Below are 20209 nucleotides of genomic sequence, written 5' to 3' on the forward strand. Positions count from 1 at the left end.
TGAAGGAAAAGTCACCTGGATCCACACCAGACACTGCAAAAATGACTAAATTAAAGAAATCTCCGTGTTTGATTTGTTTCCCTCTTGTGATCACAGTCTAGGGTACTTTTTGATTCAATTACTTTAATTGTAAGGGATATATATATTTGAAAAGTAGTTTAGCCATGTTGAAGTCATATTTTGTCTTTTGTACGCCTTCCATTTTATGTAGAATTGTCTGTGTCCACATATGCTGATAAGTCAGCATGCCCACATTCAGCTAGAAGGCCATTCTGGCCACAGGAGTGTACAGCCAGTACTCTGTAAATATGTCTTATCAATCATTTGTTTTTCACAATGAAAAGTCATTTTGTAATGAAAAAGTTGCTCAGCTATTATTTTCTCCACAATGGAGTTTTTTTTGCCTCTTTGGCCAGGACTACCTTCACCTAAGCGTGTGGAGGTTCCAGGTTAAAGGTGATAGCAGGTATGGTTAGTGATCAAAATATTGATCAAAAGAGGGGAGACTGTAATGGAAATTTGTAAGTTCTGTATATAATTGTATTGTATTTTGTACGTATTGCACACTGCCCTCACTGTGCAACAGCACTAATAATGTTTTCAGTAAATGTTTACATTCTTTCGAGTCCTGATTAGAATAAGCCTGCCTATGTAACGCCCCTTGTTACGATAAACCTACAATTGTAATATTAATGTGATACCTACTTAATCATGTGCATAAAAACCTTCAATTGCGTCATAATAAAGCAGAACAGTAATTTGGAAAGATGCTGAGTGTGTCTGTTCCCTACTGCAGTAGTTATTATTAATTTGGAACCACTAATCAATATGAGGATAGGAGTTGCCTATCATCAATTTAACCGAGTCAGCAACAAAGAACATCCAAGTACATAGAGAGAGGATAGACAAACATCCTGTTATATCATAGATAACATAACTATACACTATAATATTACAGCGCCACCTGCTGCTTAGACAGACACAATGCATATGCAGCATACAGTAGGTGACCGCGATATTGTGTCAATCTCGCCACATTTATCGGCGAGATTTGACAGCTGCGAGCCCCGTCGCGGGTGCCAGCGTCGAGATGGCTCACTCATCGAGAAAGGAAAACTTTTTTTCCTTTCGTGATGAGTGACAGGCAGTGCTGACAGCTGTCTGGTATGAATCCTGAGGGGGAACGCCGCGCCAAATTTTAAATGAAAAAAACGGCGTGGGTTCCCCCCCAGGGGCATACCAGGCCCTTAGGTCTGGTGTGGATTGTAAGGGGAACCCCTACGCCGAAAAATCGGCGTGGGGGTCCCCCCAAAATCCATACCAGACCCTTATCCGAGCACGCAGCCCGGCCGGCCAAGTAAGGGGGTGGGGACAAACGAGCGCACCCCCCCCTGAACCGTACCAGGCTGCATGCCCTCAACATGGGGGGGGTGGGTGCCTTCGGAGAGGGGGGGGGCCCTACGGGCCCCCCCCACCCCAAAGCACCTTGTCCCCATGTTGATAAGGACAAGGGCCTCTTCCCGACAACCCTGGCCGTTGGTTGTCGGGGTCTGCGGGCGGAGGGCTTATCGGAATCCGGGAGCACCCTTTAATAAGGGGGCACCCAGATCCCAGCCCCCCACCCTATGTGAATGAGTATGGGGTACATGGTACCCCTACCCATTCACCTAGGGAAAAGTGTCAATAAAAAAAACACAGTACACAGGTTTTAAGAGTAATTTATTAGGCAGCTCCGCGGTCTTCTTCTGACTTCGGGGGGGGGTCTTCTTCCGACTTCTCCCAGTGTTCCGCCTCTTCTCCCGGGCCCCTCCGCTATCTTCTTCCAGCTCTTTTGCCAGCGGGGGCCTGGTCTGCTGCCGCTGTCTTGTTGCCGCCGTCTCATCACTTCTTCTCTTCTTCTCTTCTTCCGATGTTGACACAACGCTTTCTCCAGCTGGAATGCTTTGTGCGAGCTGCGGAGCCATTTATATAGGCGGTGACCCCGCCCCCTTGTGACATCACGGTCCCAGCATGCGCAGGGACTCTGGGGTCACGCCCCCTTATGACGCCAGAGTCCCTGCGCATGCTGGGACCGTGACATCACAAGGGGGCGGGGTCACCACCTATATAAATGGCTCCGCAGCTCGCAAAAAGCATTCCAGCCGGAGAGAGCGTCGTGTCAACATCGGAAGAAGAGAAGAAGCGACAAGACAGCGGAGACAAGACAGCGGCAGCAGACCGGGCCCCCCGCTGGCAAAAGAGCTGAAGATAGCGGAGGGGCCCAGGAAAAGAGGTGGAACACTGGGAGAAGTTGGAAGAAGACCCCCCCGAAGTCGGAAGCAGACTCCGGAGCTGCCTAATAAATTACTCTTAAAACCTGTGTACTGTGTTTTTTTTTTATTGACACTTTTTTCCCTAGGTGAATGGGTAGGGGTACCATGTACCCCATACTCATTCACATAGGGTGGGGGGCTGGAATCTGGGGGCCCCCTTATTAAAGGGAGCTCCCGGATTCCGATAAGTCCTCCGCCCGCAGACCCTGACAACCAACGGCCAGGGTTGTCGGGAAGAGGCCCTTGTCCTCATCAACATGGGGACAAGGTGCTTTGGGGTGGGGGGCGCTCCCCCCTCCCCGAAGGCACCCACCCCCCCATGTTGAGGGCATGCGGCCTGGTACGGTTCAGGAGTCCCCACCCCCTTTCCTGGCCGGCCGGGCTGCGTGCTCGGATAAGGGTATGGTATGGATTTTGGGGGGACCCCATGCCGATTTTTCGGTGTAGGGGGTTCCCCTTACAATCCATACCAGACCTATGGGCCGTATCACGCTGGAAACACAATCTTGCGGTCAGGTACTGTATAGTCAGTTTTTTATCAACTTTTCTGTTGTACTTTTCCAACACCCCTCTACTCTCTACCCACTACAGGACACACTCTGCCTTGAACTCTTCAATCTGCTAAGCAGACTGCAGCATATCAAAATCACCCACTAAAACTCCGCCTCTTCTGCAGGCCCTAGTCATGATGGCCCTCCTCCTAGTTTCACTCAGCTCCAGGTCATGTACTTTATAATCATGCATTTGCAGCTTAGATTATTATGAATGTAGCAATAACTCTCGGTGGAGCTGCTGGTTTAAGCGGGCTTGTTACCTTCACTCTCCTTCCCTCTGTTTCACCGGCACCAGGTCTAGGGTTTCTGTTGAGTTTACCTCTGGACGACACACGCACCAACACTTGAGTATGTTTTCAATGCTTTATTAAACCATCAACGAAGGAAGTAGCAGGAAAGAGGCAGAAGGAGAACTGCAGAGGAAAACTCAAATACCTTTTTAGTAAGATTCTTGACAAATGTCCTTGGGGTTGAATATTTCAGTAGAATGCGCTCCCTTGGTGGAACACACTCCTTGCATGCCTGGATAGGCCTCTCTCACTAGCCTAGCAGCCAGCACGCAGCACAAAAAAAAGTCTCTGCCACAGACTTGGTTGGGACAAACCCGTACGATCCTCTGCCACAGGATGTACTGGTTTTCTTGTGGTGAATGTCAGTCACAGTGCTTGAACCCTTAAGCCAACCCGGCAACACTATGCTGTATAGTCTCTTTAGGATACGTCCTCCAACCGAGTCACCAGGCCCCTCTCCAGACCAGCACGTTGCATGATCCTTCCATGACGGGTCCTCCCCTGGGATCTTCTTGGTTGTCCAGCTTCCTCCCTTTTGGATAGACAGCTCAGGACCATTCCTCGGCCGCTGTGGTAGGCCCCAGACAAGCTTATGGGCCCACCCCTGCGCCGCAGCAACGTGGGCCTCCGGAACAGAGGACCACGAGATATCTCTCTAACGCATACCTGTCGACCAGGGGGGCCAGCAGGTGGCTGTAAAACGAACCCCAAAATATGGCGTCTGTCCCATAAATACCCTCGCCCAGAATGCAACCCAGAGGACCACCTCCACCGAGTGACAGAAGAGCATTCATATGCTTAGACACACTGTCGTTCCAACACTAGCCAGCGGTAACAGCGACACCCATGGCTCAGTATGGAAACACATGCAACGTCAGCCAAGCTGAAACAGAGGCAAACCTAACCTTCCTAACAAACAAGTTACTAAATTTACCTATCAGATGGTAGATCGCAAATCTACCAGCGCTACATGAACTTTTTGCAATCAATAATGATTTTAATATTATTTTATGATATGTATTACAAGCCAGTCCACAACAATTATACTTTATACTGCAATGTGTTATACATGACATCTGTGTATATATATGAATTCTAATGACTATATGCCATAGTGATTTCTGTATGTATATGAAAGAATAAATGTGCTATCTTGCATTTGTCCACTTTACCAGTTATGTTACACGTGCTTCAATTAAAGTCCCAAACCTTTTCCTTTTAAATTTCAGATTCAGGGATGGAGACGTATAGAATGTCATGGGCCTCATTTAAAGTCCCAAAACCCCCCTAATACCCACTTTGTGTACTGTGGGGGAGGTGCTTTTACTAGGTGAAGGCAGAAACACAGGATCCATGCCTTCCCTGCTGACAGAACAGCAATCTGCCTTGTTTACATAGACAGCTCACCGTCCTGCCTCTGTACCGAATGATCGGCGGGTGCCAGCAAACATCAAGTCACAGCGGGAGAGAGCCGCTGGCGCCGTGCATTCAGGGCCGCTACTCAGAAAAGCCGAATCATGTATATTGTAAAGAGTCAGCCTGGGTTAGGTTAAGAGAGGGTTAATGGAAGAGGGCAACTACTTTCCTTTCAGGCCTGCTTATTAGGCAGCTGGTCAGAGAGGCTGGGGGGATGGCTGTTTTGCTATCAGTTGAGAAGACTTGAATGTTGGATGGAAGTCTTGAACCTGCTGGGAAAGCTGGCCTGTAACTGGGACTTTACAATATTTGGCTGGGGTGCTAACATGATATAAAAGACTGGTATACTGATGAGCAGAGCACCTTGTGTTGTGTTGAGCTGCCCATGACTACAAAGTCTGTCATTATTTTTGTTTTTGCCGAATAAAGCTGTTTTTTTTTAGTTCAGAGATGCTTCCCTGTAGCATGAAAACTCCTATAGGGCGTACCTTAAGTGATTAAACGCTTGCCGACCGCGAATGACGGCTACAGCGTGGCTCGATAACTCTGGGAGAGCGTACATTGACTTCCTCCCAGAATCCCTCTCCCATGCACCCCCCGGGGTGCGCACCTGGTAATATCCATGACGGATCACGCTTAAAGGCTGCTGATAGCAGGCGTTTACCATGTGATTGCGCTGTCAAATGATGGAACAATCACTTGTAAACAAACCAGTGTCACATCCGGTTCCTCTCTCCCCTCTCTGTACTGATCTGTACAGTGCGAGAGGAGAGATTGGTGGCAGCAGCGCTGTGAGCTGGATGTGTAGTGCCAACAGCGCTGATATGTGCCCATTCCAGCACTCATCCATCCATCCATGCTCAGCCATCCATACTCAGCATACTCATCCATCCATACTCACCCTACTCATCTATCCATCCATCCATAGCATACTCATCTATCCATACTCAGCATACTCATCCATCCATGCTCAGCCATCCATACTTAGCATACTTATCCACACTCATCCATCCATCCTCAGCATACTCATCCATCCATCCTCAGCCATCCATACTCAGCATACCCATCCATACTCAGCATACTCATGCATCCATCCATGCTCAGCCATCCATACTCAGCATACTCATCCATCCATCCATGCTCAGCATACTCATCCATCCATGATCAGCCATCCATACTCAGCATACTCATCCATTCATCCATGCTCAGCCATCCATCCATCCTCAGCAATACTCATCCATCCATCCACCCCCATCCATACTCAGCCATACCCATCCATACTCAGCTGTACCCAGCAATACTCAGCCATACCCAGAAATACCTAGCCATTCACAGCAATACTCAGCCGTACCCAGCCGTACTCAGCTGTACCCAGCAATACTCAGCCATACCCAGAAATACCCAGCTATTCACAGCATTTCTCAGCCATACCCAGCCATACTCAGCCGTACCCAGTCGTACTCAGCTGTCCCATCCATACCCAGCCATACTCAGCCGTACCCAGCCATACTCAGCCGTACCCAGCCATACTCAGCCGTACCCAGCCATACTCAGCCGTACCCAGCCATCCCATCTATAGCCAGCCATACTCAGCCGTACCCATCCGTACTCAGCCATACTCATTCATGCTCAGTCATCCCAGCCACATCCATAGCTCATCCATCCCCATTCATGCTCATCCATGCCACATCAGTTCTCATCCATGCCACACCCATGCCACTACAGTGCCTCACAAAAGTGTAATAGGTAGTCAAATTAGATTTGAAAATTATGTCCCTAGAACACCTGACGGTGCTCCCTGCATGTTGGGCTTCTCTATATGGCCACACTGTGGAAAAGTCTCCCACATGTGATAACGCCATACTCAGGAGGAGTAGGAGAATCTATTTTGGGGTGTAATTTTTGGTATGTACATGCTATCTGCTAGAAATATTGTGTAAATTGACAATGTTGTGTAAAAAAAAGCGTTTTCATTTTCTTTACATGTTTTCCAAAAACTTGTAGAAAAAAAATGACATGTTCAAAAGACTCATTATGCCTCATAGATTATACATTGGGTTGTTTACTTTCTAAAATGGCATCATTTTTGGGGTGTTTCCATTGTCCTGGTGCTCCAGGGACTTCAAAAGTGTAGTACCGCGTACACACGGGCAGACTTTTCGGCATCAAAGGTCCGACGGACTTTCAACGGACTTTTGACGGACTTCCGACGGACTTTCGAACAAACGGACTTGCCTACACACGATCACACCAAAGTCTGACAGATTCGTACGTGATGACGTACGACCGGACTAAAATAATGAAGTTCATAACCAGTAGCCAATAGCTGCCCTAGCGACAGTTTTCATCCGTCGGACTAGCATACAGACGAGTGGATTTTTCAACCGGACTCGAGTCCGTCGGAAAGATTTGAAACTTCCTTGTTTACATGTAACCGGCTGTGATTGGACACAGCCGATCACATGTTTAAAGAGCCACGGCTCTTTCCACAGATCAGGGTCGCGCCGTGTCCTAGCAACACGGCGCGGCCGCGATCTCCATGCCCCGCGCCCCCGCGGGCGCGCGAGAGCTGCAATTCTGGGACGCCATCATATGACGGCGTCCCAGAACAAGAGCCGCACCACCCCGCCGTCATTTGACAGTGGGTGGGCGGCAACCAGTTAATAAAAGTGCCCTGTGAAGAGTGTTTAAACTATCTTGTGAAAGTAAAAGGTTGAATGACTGGTAATCAGTGTCACGAGAATTCGTTATTGAGCAAGGACACAAATCTGGAACAATCGCCATACTAGACCAAGTGATTGCTATAGGGCCCACTGACATGGTGTTGGATCTGATTTGTCCAATCCTGTTTGGTCATCTCTTAATTGGTTGCTGCATGATTCTGCTCTTTGAAGTATTGTATTTCTTTAAGGGGTTTCTACTTTATCTATAGATTTATCTCAACTTTTTGGACTCCTTAATAGCGAACCCACAAGGAATTCAAATTTCATAAAAGCCTTCCCTTCAGTCTTGTACAGTTGTACAGGCTCCTCTCCTGTACAGAAATTCTTTACTGTGATTGTAAATATTGCACTGTGCCTTTAAATCACAATCTACTGTGTAAATCCATTCATAATGTGCAAATTGTGCACATAAGTCATAAAGAAATACATAAAAGTCCACCATTGATAATTCATAAATCCATCTGTGACCTCTTGTGAATTCCAGAACCACATAGAAAACACCAGCCTCTTACCGGAACACAGGACTCCAAATTATAGGAGGTCTGTGTGGTGTTAGAGATCAGCCAAATGTATTGTCATGTATGGACCAAATGATTCCCATTTGTCCCATTCCTCACAGGCCTCTCCAGTAGGGATGTATCACAATAGATAGAAATCATAGAAACTCCATAGCATAAAGCCGCATATACCATTTATTTATTATAGAGAAAAGGTACTCCCATTATGCAAAGTAATACAGAGCAGTATACAAACAGACCACCAGGGGGTCCGACAGTGTGATGAAGTCAGCACTAGCTCCGCCCTGACGTGTTTCATCATAGAAGATGTTCTCAAAGGGATCAGCTAAAACCTGTCAGACAGAGCACACCTCATTGTCTTTCTGGAGAATGTCCATCATCATTTAGCACTTTCCTTCCCAGCCCACCCTTTTCACTCATTGGATTTTAGTTCTTCCAATCACAGAGGCTCAGCATCACATGTGGGTGTTACCTATGGTGGTCTGCATGCAAATGCAGGCTCCCTGGGTAATCCCCCTCCTCCACACTGACACTCACCCATGTGGCATTTTAATATTTGCATAACTCGTCCCAAAAGCTATCCCACTGCTTGCATCAGGGCTGAGGGCTCTTTAGAGGAGTACTGAGGCAGGGTGCTGTGATGTTTTCAGGATGCTATGTATAGTACCCAGCTGGCCCCTCCCCGCCATGATCTGCCTGCATTCAATAGAGAAGCACAGAGACCCAGTGATGATATCACTTGGTCTGAAATAAGGGATGTTCTAAAAACAGAAAGGTTTGATTTAAAAAATGCATTAGTATGTTGAAAAGGAGGGTAAAAAAATAAGGTTTATTGCTTTGCGTTAACATATCTGAAATCTTCACCAATACAAGAGGCAGTGCTTTTCCTAGCTACTTCTTTTACAGTAGATAATCTTCTTCAAACTCAAATGTTCAATCTGACATGAAACCAGGATCGCAAAACAGGACAGCGTGTGGTGGTGAGTGGTGAAATATGGAAAAATAGGTAGCTGTGCTAACATACCCTATGAGTCTCCCACCGGGCTTTGGCCAAATGAGCCCATGGCATGTTGACATAAGGTGGAACAAAACACAACAAGGCAGAACCACAATGCTTTAAGTTTGTATAAAGTGCAGAAGGATTAGAACCTCTGTCAAGTTTTTATAGCTGCCCATGTCCGCTTAAGGGAGATTTCCCTTCACTTCCTGTCCCAGAAGTGAGTATAAATTTCCCCAAAGTTGAAGAGAAATTCCACCTTTGGAAATTGTCACTGTAACAGGTTTCCTGGTCAGAAGATACCTCCTTTACATCTGTGCCATAGACAACCATACAGTTTGAAATTGTATATCACTTTTGTGGCCACCGGAACAAAGGTTGGGGAAATCTCCCCAATCAGAATACAGGCAACAAAAATCTGAGAATCAAACCCCTCCCTCTATCAAGAACCAAAAAAAAAAAAACAGATTTACCTTGGGAAGTGTTTTTCAACCCTTTTCAGTCGTGGGAACCTTTAAAGTTTGCAAAACGGTGAGGCACTCCAGTCTGAAATGTAAAATTTGTAAATGTTACTTATTTATGGGAAACCTGAGCCTGGGATGATGCACAAAACCTCCGTTGTGAAATTAACCTCACATTAGAGGTCCCCCCATACCATCAGAGGTCCCCCTTCACATCAGAGGTGTCCCCCCTTCACATCAGAGGTCCCCCCTTCACATCAGAGGTGTCCCCCCTTCACATCAGAGGTCCCCCCCTTGACCTCAGAGGTCCCTCCCTTCACATAAGAGGTCCCTCCCGTCACATCAGAGGCCCCTCTCTTCACATCAGAGGCCCCTCCCTTCACATCAGAGGTCCCTCCCTTCACATCAGAGGTCCCTCCCTTTACATCAGAGGTCCCCCCTTCAAATCAGAGGTCCGCCCCTTCACATAAGAGGTCCCTCCCTTCACATAAGAGGTCCCTCCCTTCACATCAGAGGTCACTCCCTTCACATCAGAGGTCCCCCTCTTCACATAAGAGGTCCCTCCCTTCACATCAGAGGTCCCTCCCTTCACATCAGAGGTCCCTCCCTTCACATCAGAGGTCCCCCTTCACATAGGTCCCTCCCTTCACATAAGAGGTCCCTCCCTTCACATCAGAGGTCCATCCCTTTACAATCAGAGGTCCCTACCTTTGCAATTAGAGGTCCTCATCACATGACAGGTTCCCCCACCACATCAGCGGTCCTCCCATTACATCAGAAGCTCCACTTCACATTAGAGGTCCTCTCACCACATCAGAGGTCCTCCCACCACATCAGAGTTCCCCATCACTACAGAGGTCTCACCATCACATCAAAGATTTTCCCATCACATCAGAGGCCCCATAACATCACAGTCATCCTTATACATGGCTAAACATGAGTCCTTCAATCACATCAGAGGTTCACCAATCACATCAGAGGTTCACCCATCAAATCAGGGGTTACCCATCACATCAGAGGCCCTCCATTACATCACAGTCACCTTTTACATGGGCTGGCAATATATGTTTCCTCCAATCATATAAGAGTCCTCCCATCACAGAGCTCCCCAATCAAAGAGCCCTCATCCCACAGCCTCCCCTATCATAGAGCACCCCATTCCATTCACACAGTCCCCTCTTCACATCAGAGCCCTACCTTTTGCCTCCAGTAGCGTTTTGGGGGGGCGAGAGGAGGAGGTCTGGACGAGGCAGACTTCCATCATCCCCTGAATGCTAGAGGGATGATGGAAGCTGTGTATGTCGAATGCCCTAAATCAGAATCATGCGTTGTCATGGTGCAGGTGAGCCGGTTACCACCACCATAGAAACAAATGATGCCATGTGTCCTAGAATTAGACTGTTACTGGTTGTTATGGTGCTGAAAGCCGGCCCACCTGCACTGGTTCTGCTTTGATACCACTATTGATAGATGGGGCATCTAGAATGCAGCCTGTATTAGGGCCGGCACTATGAGAAGCGGATCGGTTGTAATAATACTCCTCTATAAATAGAATATTAATATATTTAGTATTCTCTTTTTGTTTTACTAACACTCCTATTAGAGTAATTATGTGTATGACCATGGCATGTTACAAAAGTGAATCTTGAATAATAAAACTGAATGTTTAGTACTTCAGGATTTTCATTAGCATTATATGATTGTTGGCTTCCACACAACTAAATGAGCCTCTAGTGAACCCCATGACTTAAAGCAAAACTCTGGGCCTCCCTTCAAGTCTTGCACAGTTGTACAGGCTCCTCTCCTGTCCTGAAATAGCTTACTCTGATTTCATTGCATACTGTGAGCTTCTCATAGCACGCATTAGAAGCTGCAGCAAGTCAGATAGAGCTTGCCTCGTTTCCTGGCTGGAGGACATCCAGCATCCTCTAGCTCTTCCCTGAGATTTACTATCCCTGGCCTGCCCCATCAAGCAGTTACATTTTAGTTCTTTCCGTTATGGAGGTTTCGGCATCACATGTGTTCAGCTTCAAATTAAAGTTCTTGTGTTGCGCTAGTATGATGTGTGCTCTTCTTTTATGTTTTACTTTACTGTACACCATTAGAGATTAATGGAGACTGCCATTGCTTACCTCTCCTTCTGGTAATCTCACTTCTCTGGCTGTCAAGTTGATGCTAAAGTTTCAGAGCTGTGATAACAATCTATAACATTTTTTTGATGCACATTCATAGCATGAGTGTTCTGCAAACCAAAAAAGTGTTATAGCCAGACACAGCCAGGCAACTAGTATTTTTCAAAAGGACACCAGTACTCTTGGTTCCCATACTTTTCATAAAACAGACTTCTAAGAGGTTTCGTATTTATACAAGGGTGCCATCTAGTGGAATATATCATGTAACACAGCCACTGAAAAAAATCCAAAAAATCTCTTCTTGTGAACACAATAGCACTGGAAAATATGTACTATATTTGAAGCAGCATTAAAACAGAAGTATTGTCAATGATTTTTTTCTAATCCAGCACTGATTATGCATCAGAAACCACCCACATACAGAACATACACTTTAAACCCTAATGGTGGACATACACGCTTTGATAAATGATCAATTTGTTTTCGGATTGATCTCCTTTATTAGGAATCACCAATCTATAGGGGACAATACATTCAATCAATAGAACACATTTGGGGAAGTGGATTTCAATCAAAAGGATACAATTGTTATAGTTCATAGATGCAATCAAATGCATTTCTGTTTCCATCATGTAATCCCATAATCTGATTGGTGAAAATAGTAGAGTGGGAGCGGTTTAAATCCCTCTGACGAGTCTTTATCACTGTCTGGGTCCCCATTGTGGAGATTTACCCCTCACTTCCTCAGAAGGACAGGAAGTGAGCAGAATTTCTCCCATAGCTACCCAGACAGCAATAAATAAGGGGATAAGGAGCATATACTGTACACACAGTGGCCAATGTGAATTGCAGAGTCTCTTTCCAGGGATGAATGCTTTAGGGAACTACTAGAGACTCCCCTGCAGAGACTTGGGGCTATAGCCACAAAAGCCACCCCCTAGCGACACCACTGGTTAGAAGGGAACCCATCCTGAGAGAAATATGCTGGCCTTCCTCTGAAAATGCTAGACTCCTGGCTGGCTCTGGCTTCTATGCTTTCTTCATCACCGCATGTTTATTCAGAACTTCTTTTCTTGATCCCAATCAGTGATGGAGAATGAACAGAAACCAATGGATCAGGATAACAGCCAGGCAACTAGTATATTCAGAATGAGACATCAGCAGTCACAGTCTCTGTATTCTCCCAGTACAGGTTTCCCATAATAAACAATCCAGGGGACTTTACAAGATGCCCCCACTACCCTCATAGAAAACAAACACTGTCATTTCTTCACATTCCACATGAAAAAAAACTGAACCTCTGATTGGTTGCTATTGGCAACATGTCTGTATACTTGTTTGAGAGAACATAGGGAACTATACACGAGATATCTGCTAAAAAGGTAAACAACCTTGTTGCCATAGCAACCATTTTGTTTTTTTCTTTACAAACCTGAGCTGTACAAAAAGAGCCCCCCGCTGTCTATATTACAGCTCAGGATTGTAAACAAACTGGTTGCTATGGCAAACAGGTTGTTTACCTCTTTAGCAGATATTTCATATATAGGGCTATGGTCACTATGGGCAACAAGCAATTTTTACCATTCTTTTTCCTTTATCAATAACACGCTTCATGTAACAAGCCTATAAAGTTGAATAATTCAAAGCTCTCCAAACACTACCATTTTTTTCACGTTGTATTTTAGCAAAATGACCTTCTGATTGGTTGCTATTGGCGACATGTTGGTAAACTTGGAAGGGAACATGGGGTTTATTTACTAAAAGCAAATCCACTTTGCACTACAAGTGCACTGCAAGTGCAAGTGGAACTGCAGTCACTGTAGATCTGAGGGGGACATGCAAGGAAAATAAAAAACAGCATTTTTGCTTGCACATGATTGGATGATAAAATCAGCAGAGCTTCCCCTCATTTCAGATCTTCCCCTCAGATCTACAGCGACTGCACTTCCAAGTGTACTTGTAGTGCAAAGTGGATTTGCCTTTAGTAAATCAACTCCATAGGGTCTGATAATATGAAATGTCTGATAACGATGCAACAGCCCTGATGACTATGGAAACCAATCAGCTTCCTTATGTCTTTTCAATCCTGGCTATAATATAGACAGCTGGAGGCCCAGTGGTTGCTATGGGCAACAAAAATGGTGCCATTAACACAAATTAGGTGACAAGCCCATTAAGTAGATGAGATTGAACTGACATCAGATTAATTATAGAGGAGAACAGAGCTTTATTGAGGGAAGAGGTTGAAGTAATTCCATGTAACCAGCAAGACAAGCAGCTCCCCAGACACCATACTGCCCCTCCCCCACCAGCACCAATTATATAAAGCAGATCTCCAAAGAAATAAAGAGCCTTTTGAAATATATTTGTCAGGAATATCTTGCCTGCCAAAAGATGGGGAATTCGGTTCAGCCAGTTTTCTGATCCAGACACCACCATAGATGGCATGACCAGCTCCCGGGGATGGTCCATGGCAGTTACAGGACACAGCCAGGGGAGGGCACACGTCCAGCCTGCTGATTGGTCAGTCCTGTGTTTTCCCCTCCTGTAAGAATATTCAGTGTTAAGAGGAAAGTTTGGTGCAAGTCAACAGAGCCAACTCTGCTGAATATAAAAAAAAATCTCCCGTCATGGAGGGGCTAAAAAAACTGACATTTTTGTAATGTTATTGCAAGGTTTCAGGGCTCAAATTATAAGGTCTTAAGGTTTTTTTTTTTTTTTTTTAAGTGTTCTTGCATAGCAAGACTACTTACTGTTATCTCATATATACCGTATATACTCGAGTATAAGTCGAGGCCCTAATTTACCACAAAAAAATGGGAAAAACGTATTGACCCGAGTATAAGAAGAGGGAGAGAAATACAGCAACTACTGTAAGTGGAAAAAGAGGGTCAACAATGCCCATCTGCAGCTGTATACCTCCATGTGTCCTGTGCATGTGTCATGTACCTGTGTCCTGTGTATATGTACCTGTATCATGTACCTGTGTATATGTACCTGTGTCATGTACCTGTGTCCTGTGTATATGTACCTGTATCATGTACCTGTGTATATGTACCTGTGTCATATACCTGTGTCCTGTGTATATGTACCTGTATCATGTACCTGTGTATATGTACCTGTGTCCTGTGTATATGTACCTGTATCATGTACCTGTGTATATGTACCTGTGTCTTGTGTATATGTACCTGTATCATGTACCTGTGTATATGTACCTGTGTCATGTACCTGTGTCCTGTGTATATGTACCTGTATCATATACCTGTGTATATGTACCTGTGTCCTGTGTATATGTACCTGTATCATGTACCTGTGTATATGTACCTGTGTCCTGTGTATATGTACCTGTATCATGTACCTGTGTATATGTACCTGTGTCATGTACCTGTGTCCTGTGTATATGTACCTGTATCATGTACCTGTGTATATGTACCTGTGTCATGTACCTGTGTCCTGTGTATATGTACCTGTGTCATGTACCTGTGTCCTGTGCATGTGTCATGTGTATATGTACCTGTGTCATGTACCTGTGTCCTGTGCATGTGTCATGTGTATATGTACCTGTGTCATGTACCCAGGGGCGGATTGACCATTCGGTCACTCGGTTGCCGACCGAGGGCCCGACGTCAGGAGGGGCCCCATGAGCGGCTCAGTCAGCAGCGGAAAAAAGCCGCCCGCCGCACCGCATGAAAACCCCGTCCTCCTGGATTTTTACAGCTCCCAGCACCGCGGCCAGCCCGCTGCCCGAGCAGACCTCGGCTTAGGCTGAGAGAGGCTCTGTCAGCAGGGAGGGGTGGGGCAGGGAGCTCCACTGACGCTCTGACCCTGCCCTGCCCCGCCCCTCCTCTCCTCATGTAGTCTGAGCGTCTCTCCTGCACTTCTGAGAGCTCCGCTCTGGACCACAAAAATCCCCGCCCCTACAGACAAAAGCTCCGCCCCTATCAACGGAAGCCCCGCCCCTTACCGACGAAAGCTCCGCCCCCTACTGACGAAAACTCCGCCCCCGGACCTCTGAGAGCGGGAGGTGAGCCCGAATGGTCAGGTAGATCCTTCTGCCTACATTATATAAACGGTCTGTAGACCCCTTTTTTTTTTTTTGCTAAACCATTCCTGGAAATGTTGTTTACCCCCCCTGTATAGCTGTGCATTGCTGAAAGTTTACATTTTAAAACTGGCTACCTGGTCATCTCCTGTAGTCGCATTCGCAGTCTGGTCATCTCCTGTGGTCGCATTCGCAGTCTCTGGTTATTTCCTGTGGTCGCATTCGCAGTCTCTGGTTACTTCCTGTAGTTGCATTCGCAGTCTCTGGTTATCTCCTGTAGTCGCATTCGCAGTCTTTTTATTTCCTGTAGTCGCATTTGCAGTCTGGTTATCTCCTGTAGTCGCATCCCCAGTCTCTGGTTATTTCCTGTAGTTGCATTCGCAGTCTGGTTATTTCCAGTAGTTGCATTTGCAGCCTCTGGTTATCTCCTGTAGTCGCATTCGCAGTCTGGTTATCTCCTGTAGTCGCATTTGCAGTCTGGTTATTTCCTGTAGTCGCATCCCCAGTCTCTGGTTATTTCCTGTAGTCGCATTTGCAGTCTGGTTATTTCCTGTAGTTGCATCCCCAGTCTCTGGTTATCTCCTGTAGTTGCATTCGCAGTCTCTGGTTACTTCCTGTAGTCATTTATGATATCTATGGCTATGCATATTTATTGAATCCATATTGAGCACTATATTTGATTGGCTGTTTGCTTCTGCTTAGGCCTGGCACACACGCACAATCGCACATGATGATGACTTCATCATCATGTGCGTGATTGTGATTGTGCGTGTGTGCCAGGCCTAAGCAGAAGCAAACAGCCAATCAAATATAGTGCTCAATATGGATTCAATAAATAGTGGGAAGAATGCCCCTTACATTGGTGATCAGTGAGAAGAATGTTCCTTACATTGGTGGTCAGTTGGAAGAATGTTCCTTACATTGGTGGTCAGTGGGAAGAATGTTCCTTACATTGGTGGTCAGTGGGAAGAATGTTCCTTACATTGGTGGTCAGTGGGAAGAATGTTCCTTACATTTGTGATCAGTGAGAAGAATGTTCCTTACATTGCAGGTCAGTGGGAAGAATGTTCCTTACATTGGTGGTCAGTGGGAAGAATGTTCCTTACATTGGTGGTCAGTGAGAAGAATGTTCCTTACATTGGTGGTCAGTGGGAAGGAGGAGGAGGACACACCTAAGGAGCTCTCTGAGAACCAGCCTTTTTTTCAAGCCTGGGCCTTGCCTGCTAGCTTGGCCCAGGAACAATGCCTGATCCTGGGGGAGGCCCAGGGAGGGATCCCCCTGATGACATGGGGCCTAGTGAGGAGGAGGTGGAGGATCTGACTGTGGGTCCAGGCCCTGGTATGGATGCAAGTATCTTCAGACAGAAGATTGTTGATCGTTTTAGGGAAATTGGAAGGGCTGAAGAGAAACTTCAAGTTTTGAAAACTGAACATAAGAACTTGAGAGCCAAATACTTACAGGCCTGGAGTAGAAATCGCACAGCCATGAAGCCTGAGTTACAGGAATTAGAGGAAAAAGTAAAGCAGCAAACTTTATTGTTGGAGAAGTTAAAAGCCAGAAGTGGAGCTTTTAAAGAAAAGTTTGACAATGAGAAGAGATTTGCCAGCCAGTCGTCAGTAAGTCGCATGGATCAGCAGCCTCAGGTTATGGATGACCCGGGTCCATCTGCCTCTGCACCTCTCCCCCCATGTAAGGCCTTGGAATCGCCAGCGGCAACCAGCCAGGGGGTTGAGAGTGAGCATGGCACCCTGACCTTCATCCAGCAGATGGAGTCACCCCTGAGAGCAGACAAGTTTGCCATTTCTGATGATCCATCAGAAACCCCTGAGGATGAGAGGAAAAATAAACCAGGGAATGAAGATGGACCTGCACCAAATACCCTGAACATGGATGTTTCTACTCCTGCATTTGCTGAGACCAGTAGTTCCTCTACCAAGTTTGCTGCATGTGTTTCACACAGTATGGCTGACACCAGCAAAGAGATTGCCTCACCTGAGCCTCTCTGTGTTCCAGCAGAGCTGATTGATGCTGATGGGGGAGGGGATCAGCACATTGCACCATGTGCAGTGGAAGCCATGGAGGTGTCAGACCAGCCTGCTGAAAGTCCTGTCCTGATGGAAGAGAACAGGCCAGCTGAAGATTCCACCAGCACAGCAGTGGGAAAGGACACTGTTGGGAAGACTACAGGAACTGTGAATATACCAGCAAGTACCGTATTTATCGGCGTATAACACGCACTTTTTTCCCCTTAAAATCAGGGGAAAGTCGCAGGTGCGTGTTATACGCCGATCCCGAGCTGTCACATTTTCAAAATCGCGGACCGCGATTTGAAAATGGCGCCGCCGGCGCCGAAGTACACAGAGCCGGTCCTCGGCTCTTTCCGGCGGCTCTCGTTTACTTTCGGCTCCACTCGTAGTCCCGAGCGGAGCTATCCGAGTAGGTTCGGATAGCTCCGCTCGGGACTACGAGTGGAGCCGAAAGTAAACGAGAGCCGCCGGAAAGAGCCGAGGACCGGCTCTGTGTACTTCGGCGGCGCCATTTTCAAATCGCGGACCGCGATTTTGAAGCCCTGGAAGCAGGGACAGGGGATCCCAGGCTGCACTGGGGCAAGGCTGCACTGGGGCAAGGCTGCACTGGGGCAAGGCTGCACTGGGGAAGGCTGCACTGGGGAAGGCTGCACTGACAAGGCTGCAATGAAGGGCATTTAAATGTAAGTTTTTTTCCCTTCAACTTCCCTCCTAAAAGTTTTTTTTTCCTTAAAATTCCCTCCTAAATTGGGGTGCGTGTTATACGCCGATAAATTAAGAATGACAGTAATGATAAAACAATGAATGTGGTGGTGAAGGGGTTAATACTGCTGGGAAAAATAAAAATGACATTCTTCCCCCTGCTCAGCAGAGGAAAGACTCATCGATTGTTCAGACCAAATCTGTACAATCGATATCTGCTAGAAATGTGTCAGACGGTTCAAAACACACAAATGTTTCTTCTGCTGGGAGAAATGTGGGCAGTTATGCGTCTGTTCTGGGGAGTCGCACCAAGGAGGGTGGAGGGAATTTTGTAAATATTAGTGGTCACAATTTGGGGAGGCTTGGTGGTGGGATGGTTGGTGGGTACAGGAGGAGGAATGTGGTTCAATTGAAGTGGGAGGGGGAGGGGACCCCACCAGTAAGGGGGAGGGTGGCTGAGTTGGTTCTGGAAATGGGGTTTAAAGCCTTGGATATCTTTGCTTTGATTTGCCCAGTGGGGAGTTATGAATTTGATTTGTCCTTTGTAAAGCCTGAGGGTTTGGATTTATTTTGGGAGCGATATAGGAGGTGCAAGGGCCTTCCGCAGTGGAGTGGTTTGGTGCCAAAGGTGATTTCCAGGCAGCCTCTGATAAAGTCGGTGACGATCTTGGTGCGTAACGAATCCATACCAGAGGCTGATTTAATAGTATGGCTACGCCGATATGGTGAGGTCCTCGCTCCACTGCGGAAGGTCCTCGATGAGCATGGGATATGGACAGGGGCCTGGACAGTGTCACTAAAATTGGGGGTGCTTGGAAATGTAGTTCAACACCTTCCCTGTTCAGCTTTTCTGGGGAGAGATAGGCTGACTATTTTTTACCAGGGTCAGCCTAAAGTCTGTAACAAATGTGGAGACAAAGGCCATTTTGCATCTACTTGTACCCGTAAGAAATGCTCACTATGCCAGGATCTGGACCATTTGGCTAAGGATTGTACTGAAATTCGGTGCAATTTGTGCCAAAAGCTTGGTCATCCTTATAGCCAGTGCCCGGAGGCATTACATAACTTGCCAGGATTGGAGGCTGAGTTGCAGAGACTTGATAAGGAGGATGAGGCCGCTAAAACTGTTATTGACCCTCCTGTTTCTGTTACATCTGTTCCGGATTCTGTTTCCCCTAGTAATGTGGTCCCTGAGTCTGTCCCTCCTGTGTCTGTTACATCTGTTGTTTCGGATTCTGTTTCACCTAGTAATGTGGTCCCTGAGTCTGTCCCCCATGTGGTGGTCCCTAATCCTGCTGTACGCAGATCCTCCAGGCTGGCAGAAGCTGCTGGGGGGGCAGGTTTGGCAGATCTTCCCTCTCGGCCTCCAGTCCCTGTCCCTCAGCGGCACAAACGTGGTCAGGGGAATGTGGGGGTGCTGGATGGGGGTGGGGCTGATAGAAGGGTGTCCATATCCCATGTCTCACCCTCTGTTGAGGGGGATTCGGATGATGAGGGGTGGGAGAAGTTTAGGAGGAAGAAAAAGAAGAAGAGGAAGACAAGTAAAGTGGTCATTTCTTCCTCAGGGTCGGACCCAGGAGGGGTTCCTCTTGGTAATACCTTTTCAGTTTTGTCGGGTGATGAGATGTCTGATATATCTTTCTCTTTATCATCCATGGATGAGGGGGAGTCACGTAGTCTGAAGAGAGCTGTTTCTGGTGATGAGAGTGTGGCAAAGGTTAAGAAACGACTACCCCAATCATCCTGATGGCAGTTTCCACTCCGATAAAGGTGGCGACCATTAATGTCGCCAGCATTAAATCTGCAAGAGCTCGTGATATTGCCTTATTTTTGCTCAGCGAGTTTGATGCCGAGATTTTATTTTTGCAAGAGACCTGGCTCAATACTTTGGCCGATGTCCATCTAGCAAAAAGGGAGTGGAGATGCGGTCCCTCCTTTTGGTCTCTTGCGGCTGAGCCCTGCAGCGGAGTTGCGGTCCTTTTTAAAACCGATATGGTAACGTGCCGGCGGGAAATTGAGGTAGAAGTGGGGAGA

Source organism: Aquarana catesbeiana, linkage group LG02 (assembly GCF_042186555.1).
Source record: "Aquarana catesbeiana isolate 2022-GZ linkage group LG02, ASM4218655v1, whole genome shotgun sequence".
Lineage (NCBI taxonomy): Eukaryota > Metazoa > Chordata > Amphibia > Anura > Ranidae > Aquarana > Aquarana catesbeiana.